The sequence below is a fragment of the Dipteris shenzhenensis genome, unplaced genomic scaffold (genome assembly GCF_047967505.1).
Source record: "Dipteris shenzhenensis isolate YYH24624 ecotype China unplaced genomic scaffold, Dip_SZ_1.0 scaf0339, whole genome shotgun sequence".
Classification (NCBI taxonomy): Eukaryota; Viridiplantae; Streptophyta; class Polypodiopsida; order Gleicheniales; family Dipteridaceae; genus Dipteris; species Dipteris shenzhenensis.
In genome coordinates, this window is record NW_028239645.1 from 127,501 (window position 1) to 136,171 (window position 8,671).

Sequence of the window (8,671 nt, forward strand, 5' to 3'; positions counted from 1 at the left end):
ACTCCGACGAGGACAAAACAAAGATTGATTGATTTGCTTATCCCAACCATTCAGTACTCTGGAGTAGGGATTCTCGAAGAAGCGACGCTAGACTCGGATCCTTAGAAGCATTAGATTGGCCAAGAGAAGGGAGGGTATGGAGTCTTCTATCCATTATTAGAGCTTAAAATAGGCATGATATTGAATCCTCTATCGGTTGATCGACTATATGGTTATAGTCCCGATTCGGCATACGGGTGTGGGAGAACTACCTCATTACTGAGAATCTCGAATGTGGATAATGTAAATCTTCAAAGATACTATCGGTTTCTACGATATATATTATGAGGAGGTACCTCCCCCTCCCCTGACGTAAGTGAAGTATTATCCCTATTGAAGGGAGGTACATCATCTAGACTATCTTCTATCCTACTGGAAATGGATGAATCTCCCCGGGTGGGATTTGAACCTACGACCAATCGGTTAACAGCCGACCGCTCTACCGCTGAGCTACCGAGGAAAGTGGCAGATGATTCAATCCCATATACTTCCAGAGACTCTTGTTCCTTGAGCCGCCCCTTGATCTGCAAGACGTTAACCACTCGAAGACCCAAAGCTTTCTTCGAGACTTCATGAACCTCGCGTACACCCTAACTCTCATTATAGGAAGAAGCAGTAATGATAGCAATCCCTTTTGCCTTCTCGGATAGAGCCTACGAATCGGGGGGGGGGCTGGTGTGGAAGATCTCGGTCATGGTTGATCTTGGTCGTGATTGATCGCCCCCCCCCCAACCCCAAGATGCATATCGATCGATCACCAATCACTAGTTTCTATTTCTCCTTTTCCGGAAAACATAGTAGAATAGTCACAGGATACTTATAGAGGTATAAGGAATATCTTGGAAAGGAGAAGAAAAAAACTCTTAGGAGACAAGAGAAACGAAGGCAGTTAGCAGTAGAATAATACCAATCATCAATCCGAATGAATAAGAAGATACTCTCCCGCCCTCCCCATATCTTGCGCTTTCTCCACCTATGGAACTCAAAATACCGGTGCCATTAATAATTCCGTCAATTACCCATTGGTCGAAAAGAAGAGTTAACTCACCCAGGAATCGAATACCTCTCACTAGAAGGATATCGTAGTAATGATCGATGTAACCCCGGTTGTGTGACCAGTCCCCAATGAGACGGTTAAATGAACCCATAGATTGTTTGGCAAAAGGATCAATATCACCGCAAGGTTGTGTGTGAGAGGATATCGGTCCATAAATCACGTAGGAGATAGATATTCCGGCTAGTGATAGACCAACCGAACCTGCTGAATCTATTAGCAATTGTACCAAATTTTCGGGATTGTTGTTGTCCTCTGAAAAGCCTGCAAGGGGAGTTAACCACTCGGATAGCAAATCGGGACCAGTTTCTCCTCCAGCGAGATTGACTCCTATTGATCCAACCAACGAAGTTGGTATCGACAGTACTACTGAAGGCAATACCATCGAAACGTCTGATTCCTTAGGATATAGAGACTCAGAACGAATATTGGACTCTGCAGAAACTTTTCTATCGACTGAATCTTCCCCGTCATAACCTCCTGCTGAATCGACTCCTTCGTCTCGCGGGGGTGGAGGAACATCATACCCATCTCCACTCGTTGCTATCGTTTTGGTGTTACTCCGAATGACACTATTCATAGAGGAATGGGATGAATTGGTACCGCCACCGGCGCGTAGATTCCCCTCAAACGTGAGGAGATAGATGCGGAACATGTAGAAAGCAGTTGGAACTGCTGTGAATGAGGCTATACATCCGGGGGGAAAGGAACGTAGCCAACTCTTTGCAATAATTTCATCTTTGGACCGGAAACGAGCTAGAGGTGGTATACCACAGAGAGAGAGAGTACCTGAAAGAAAAGTGATTCCAGTAATTGGCATATATTTTCGCGAACCACCCGTGGGAGACATATTTTGACTTCTATTGGGAGAGTATCCGACAACCCTTTCCATCGAATGAATTACTGAACCGGATCCGGGAAATAGCAAAGCTTTGGGATGGGCATGTGTAATGAGGTGAAACAACGAAGGTTTATAAGCACCGAGACCTAGAGCCAGCATCATGTAGCCCAATTGAGACATAGTAGAATAAGCTAAACCTTTCTTGATATCCTTCTGGGCAAGAGCTATCGTCGCTCCCAGTAGAGCCGTTATTCCGCCTATCCAGGAGATAACATTCATGCTTAGAGGTAAGGTTTCAAACAATTCAAGCATTCGAGCTACAAAAAAAATTCCCGCAGCTACCATAGTAGCGGCGTGTATAAGAGCCGAAATAGGTGTGGGTCCTTCCGTTGCATCGGGCAACCATACGTGGAGTGGGGATTGTGCAGATTTAGATACCGGACCCAAAAATGGTAGAGGAGCACATGTATTGGCAAGGGAGGAGCCGGCGCTGTTGTTATCAATCAACTCACTAAATCAATCACACGATTCGCGGATCTCGAAACTACCAGTTATCCAATACGTACCTAATATACCCAATAATAATCCGAAATCTCCTGTACGATTAGTTGCAAAAGCTTTTTGGCAGGCATTAGCAGCACTTGGTCGTGCGAACCAAAAACCTATCGGCGAGTAAGAGCACATCCCTACTAATTCCCGAAAAACATGAATCTGTATTGGATTGGGACTGAACACTAATCCTGACGTGGAGGCAGTGGAGAAACTTAAATAGACGGGAAACCTTACGTATCCCTAGTCGTGACGCATATGACTATCACTGTAAATCATAACCAAGACACCTATGGTGGTGACTGATATCGACGTAATGGAAGTAAGTGAATCAACTGAAAATCCTATCTTTGGAGAAATATCGTCGTTGGGAATCCATGACCATGAGTATTCAAAAGTGGAGCGACCAGTTAACTTGTTGCCAGAATGTTGCGATAGAGACGGACATAGCTGCGGCTAATGAAAGAACACTGAGCATAGCACGTATACGACGAAGGCTCTTAGTGGCTTTTGGAAAAAGAAACGATGCCAATCCGATCAAACCAGAGGTTACGAATGGGCGTGAGGGGACAATCCAAGCACATTCATAAGATAATTCCATAAACATATTTAACCCGGGTTGGAACTCTTTCTGTCAATAGTTGTCAGATATATGGAGCGTCGAAGAATGGAATATATATGGACAGGTGAGATCACGCGTATCAAACCGAATAATCCATTTGTTTCTCGTTCTGGTGCGAGCCCGGCGTCGAGACTTGACAGGAATCAAATGTGTCGGAGATACTTATCTAGGTTCCATTTTTTGACCCCAAACCGATTGAGTTGTTTTGGGTTATTTTTCACACGACAAGACTATTACGGATAGACATGCAGCAATTGATACTGGAGGAAAACAACTCCGAGTAGAACCGGGGAGATTCTATGATGTTCGTCACTTCGCTCTGCTTGGGCACAACGCATCAGAGTCCAATACGGTAATGTCGATATATCGAGTTTCATTGGTTTGTCACGGATCCAAAATTGATCTCGGACATCCCCGGCTGAGTAACGCAACTGCTAGGGGGCGCGTCTTGCATCCCTGTTTCGAGAGGAAGAAAGTGATACGGAAGATCCATTCTAAGAAGAAGACGCGAAGGAAATCGGGATACAGACAGGATTTGGTTCGATCTGTAGTAGATCCCATTTGCTTAAATGGAAAGGAGTTGGTTGGTTAGCAAATTGTTATCATAAAGAAGTCAATGATTCTTGCTGGGATTCTTTTGCATAGAATGGAAACCCAGTTCCCCCAGTTGTTCCCCTTCTAATGATTCTACGCAATCACCCCCTCCCTCATTATATTGATTCTACTCGTACGTATCAACATACTCGTCGCATTCATTTCGATGATAAAACCGAATAGATAGATTTCATTATGGCAGTTCCAAAAAAACGTACTTCTAGGTCCGGAGGAAGATTCGCAATCATATTTGGAAGACCCAAACTAATGAAGTAGCATCGAAAGCTTTTTCTCCAGCTAAATCCATTTTGACTGGACGGTCGAGAAGTTTTTACTATGTGACAAATGAAAAAATTTCTGAAACTGGTCAGTAGTACTCCCCGGTTGTAACAGGAATTGCCGTATCAATAGGACGTGGGGTCGGTCGGAATAGATAGTGAACTATTTGTTTGTTGGAACGGGGAAGACGAGATAAGTGATTGTCAGGGAACTTATTGATGAATTTGGATCCCTAGTAAGTAGTACGGGTACATGTTGATATTATTGCGTGACGGTACCGTGCGGTAAATAAAATCCAAATACTAACAGAGTTGTATCAATGAATGTTGGTAATAACCACGAGGGGGGGGGGGTTACGTGCATGAAGAAGGAGCCCAATCCCTCTCTTCCTTCCTATGATACAAGGGTCTCGATCACGATCATCGATTTATCTCTATCCCTACTACGAATGGGTATGGGTCGATAACACCCAAAGAGAATCGGGAGATAAATCTGCGTTCCCGGAACGGGAACGTCTTCTATTCCGTTTAAAATATGTTCCGACCTCGTTTATTCGGAATAGCAGGATTTGAACCTGCGACCTCCATCACCCCAAGATGGCACGCTACCGAGCTACGCCATATCCCGTTATTCCTATACAAGTATAGCGCCGTATACCTAATCAACTATAGACAGGGAAGGTCCCTTGTTGTGCGTGTGTACTCTCCCCCAGGAAGATTGACGATTCACCCGAAGATGTGATATCATTAATTACGATAAGTATAACGAGTAGCGAGCCGCTATGGTGAAATTGGTAGACACGCTGCTCTTAGGAAGCAGTGCTAGAGCATCTCGGTTCGAATCCGAGTAGCGGCATTTAATTTCAACCTGCAGGCGAGGGCTGTGTCTGATACAACCACTGGGAAAAGCAGTAGGAATAGGGAATTCTCCCCGTTTCGACGTTTAAGGGGTAAACCCGAAATCTCCTGGGAATAATGGGTGGGTGGTACATACTCTCCAAAATCTCACTAATTCACTGGATTCTCCTCATTACGATTCACACCGATATAGAGCACATATTCGCTCACATTTCTTTTCTTACGCTTCTTTCCGTCACTCTGTTTCACCGGATGGGGCTGGCTCGCAAGCTCAAGAGACTCATTAGTTTGAGCGTTGGAGGTATGACAATTGCTTTCATCTGTATAACGGGATTTACGACGATTCGTCGGATTCAACCCAAACATCTACCACCGAGCAATCTACATGAATCATCTATGTTTCTTTCACGGAGCTTCTCCCCAATGCATGTAATTATGAGAATTAGGAGTCGGAACGAATGGTCAGGTGCAGTCACGGCACCAGGTGCCATGTCGACCCATGGATTCGCAACTCTGGGTCTTCCTGAGGAAATGCAACAATCCACACCGCTAGTACCTGCTCTGCAACCTCATCGGTTAATGACGCATGTAAGTATGATGCCACTAAGCCATGTGACTTCGTTATGTGGATCTCCATCAGCAACATCTCCACCGATTGCCACCTATGACGCAGAACAATTTTCTATCCCCGGTCCAAATCAAGAATTTCCTACCTGGACCCCCTCTCCGGGAGTGGATATACACTGCTACGAGCAGGCAGGAAGTAATCCGAGAAACAGTTTTCATCGACTATCCTTGAATTCACGTAGGTGCCGATTGATCCACCAATTGGACCGATGGAGTTATCGAATCATCAGCTTAGGGTTTCCTCTACTGACTGTTGGTATTCTCTCTGGAGCAGTGTGGGCTAATGAAGCGTGGGGATCCTACTGGAGCCGGGACCCTAAGGAAACCTGGGCATTAGTGACTCGGCTGATATATGCTATTCATCTCCATACCAGAATAACTAGTGGTTGGCAGGGGGAAGGGCCTGCTATTGTAGCATCTACAGGATTCTTCATTGCTTGGATTTGTTTCTCAGGGGTTAATCCACCAGGAATCGGTTTACATAATCACGGGTGGCTTACTTAATAATTAGGTAGAAGACCGCTAATTCGATCGGGGGGAGAGATAACAAAAAATGTTACCTCGTCAGATGCTTGAAGTGTTACATGTAATCAATTCGTGATTTGAATCAGAGTCTGCATGAGGAATCGCGCTGTGGATTCCTCACCCAGACATTCATGCAATTACGTCGCCAGCGGCATGGATTCCCACTGCCTTCCCTTATAGGAATTAATACCAGAACCGCTTCCAAGAGTAATCCTCATTGAATAGATATGTTCGACTACCGATCCAAACGATACTGCGTTTTATTGCCCCTCTACTATCCCATAAAAGAGTACGGAACGTAGGATAGATAGTATTTTTGTGATTCCGTAGAGATGCAACCATGTCTGGATACAGACCGATACCGAGGATTGGTAAGAGAGACAAATCGATATGAATATTTCCCGCGGTCCGGAATCAACTGAATATGGATCCGAATAGTTGGATATTCTGTATCCGTAGAATATTCGACGTAACATAGATAACAAATAAATGGGAGTTAATACTGTACCAATCGCTTCGACTACTACAACCGATAACTTAGATATAGATGAATAATGCTGATTAGTCACTATTCCTGGAAATACCATCAATTCCGATACAAACCCACTCATCCCGGGTAATGCAAGGGATGCCATTGAGAAGATACTAAACATAGTAAATATCCTGGGCATTGGGTTACCCTCCCCCCTAATTGATCGAGATAAAGGGTACGTGTCCTATCGTAACAAGTCCCTGCAAGGTAAAATAGAGCGGCACCTATTAACCCATGGGAAATCATTTGTAACACAGCTCCATTAAGACCCGTATCTGTCACGGATCCAATTCCAATTGTTACAAAACCCATATGGGAAATTGATGAATACGCTATTCTCCTCTTAAGGTTACGCTGACCCGGCGGAATCAGGGATGCATAAACAATTTGGACTGATCCGAATAGCACCAACCACGAAGCAGGTATGGAATGAGCATGAGGTAATAATTCCATATTAATTCGAATCAATCCATACCCTCCCATTTTTAGTAATACCCCAGCCAGCAACATACATGTGCTGTAATGTGCTTCCCCATGAGTGTCTGGCAACCAAGTATGAAAAGGGAATATTGGCAGTTTCACGGCATACGCCACGAAGAATCCTAGATAAGAAAGCACTTCTAGTGATATAGGATGTGATCTGCTTGCCAAATCTCGGATATTGAAGGAGGGTTCCTGGGTCCCGTAGAAACCCATAGTTAGGGCTCCTATTAGGAGAAAGATAGAACCACCAGCTGTGTATAGAATAGACTTCGTGGCTGAGTATAGACGTCTCTTCCCACCCCACATACATAAAAGTAGGTAGATTGGGATTAATTCCAACTCCCACATAGGAGAGGAAAGCGAAATGTCTCGAGAAGCAAACAGTCCTATTTGGCCGCTATACATGGCCAACATCAAGAAATAGAATAGACGTGTATTCCGCGTAACTAGCCAAGCTGCTGAGGTTGCCGAAGTAGTGACAAATCCCTGTCAGTAGAATGAGACCCATGGAGAGTCCATCAATACCTGAACTCCGATGGGAATTGATTGAATTTATCCAACTAGAATCCTCCACCAATTGAATGCATTGATCATCGATATGGAAGTGACAATGAAAGATATAAATGATTAGTAGAAATTCCGATATACAAATGCCTGGGGTATACCACCGAACGATCTTATTCCCATTGGAGGGAAGCATTGGAAATAGCGAACCCGCCAGAATCGGAAAAAGAACAATTGTGGTTAACCAGGGTACGTTACTCATCGTGGATGGAAAAATATTTTAGCGGGGGGGAGGGGGGGGGGAATCTTAATACCCCAACTCATACTCAATAGAATTGAGTATGAATCTTTGAGTATGAGTTGGAAAGAAAACGATTCGATTCTTGAATCTCTTTCTTGACCGATGAATCAATAAGCTAGACCCATACTACGAGTCGTCTCAGCTCCCGGATAGACGCGTACACTCGAGGAATCTGTTGGACAAGCGGATTCACGTCTCTTACAACCTACACAGTCTTCTGTTCTAGGAGCAGAAGCAATTTGATTGGCTTTACACCCATCCCGGGGGATCGTTTCCAATGCATCTGTCAGACAGGCTCTTACGCATTAGGTGCAACCAATACATGTGTCATAGATCTTTACTGAATGTGCCGTCGAATTTGTTCACTCCTATTGGATTGACGTGTCAAAGATATTCTCCTGTTGGGGTTGTTGAGGTGTACCTACCCTCCCCCCTGCCCCCTACCCCTTATTTTCCATTCAATCAAATCTAAGATTTGTATTGATTTGGTTTTCCGCATCTACCTACATAGACACTCCGTGGGTGGAACTCTCCCATCATCCTCGTGAAATGAATGGGTTCTGCAATATGGGGAGGGACGGTACAAGACAATTTTAAGGAACGGGATAGGTAGGGATTCAGATAGGTATGACATAATTTTTCGGAATGAAATGCAATTGTTAGGGGGAAAACGACAGCATTACCAGCTGGATGTGATACACCTGCATTGAATAGCGATTCGCCCAAATAAATAGCGTCATCGACGAATCAATTACCATTTTAACAAATCAAATTGATCGATACGAGTCGATCTTCTATTACGCTGGATGACCGAAGCAATGGATAACCCAATAGCAGCTTCGGCAGCTGCAACGGCTATTACGG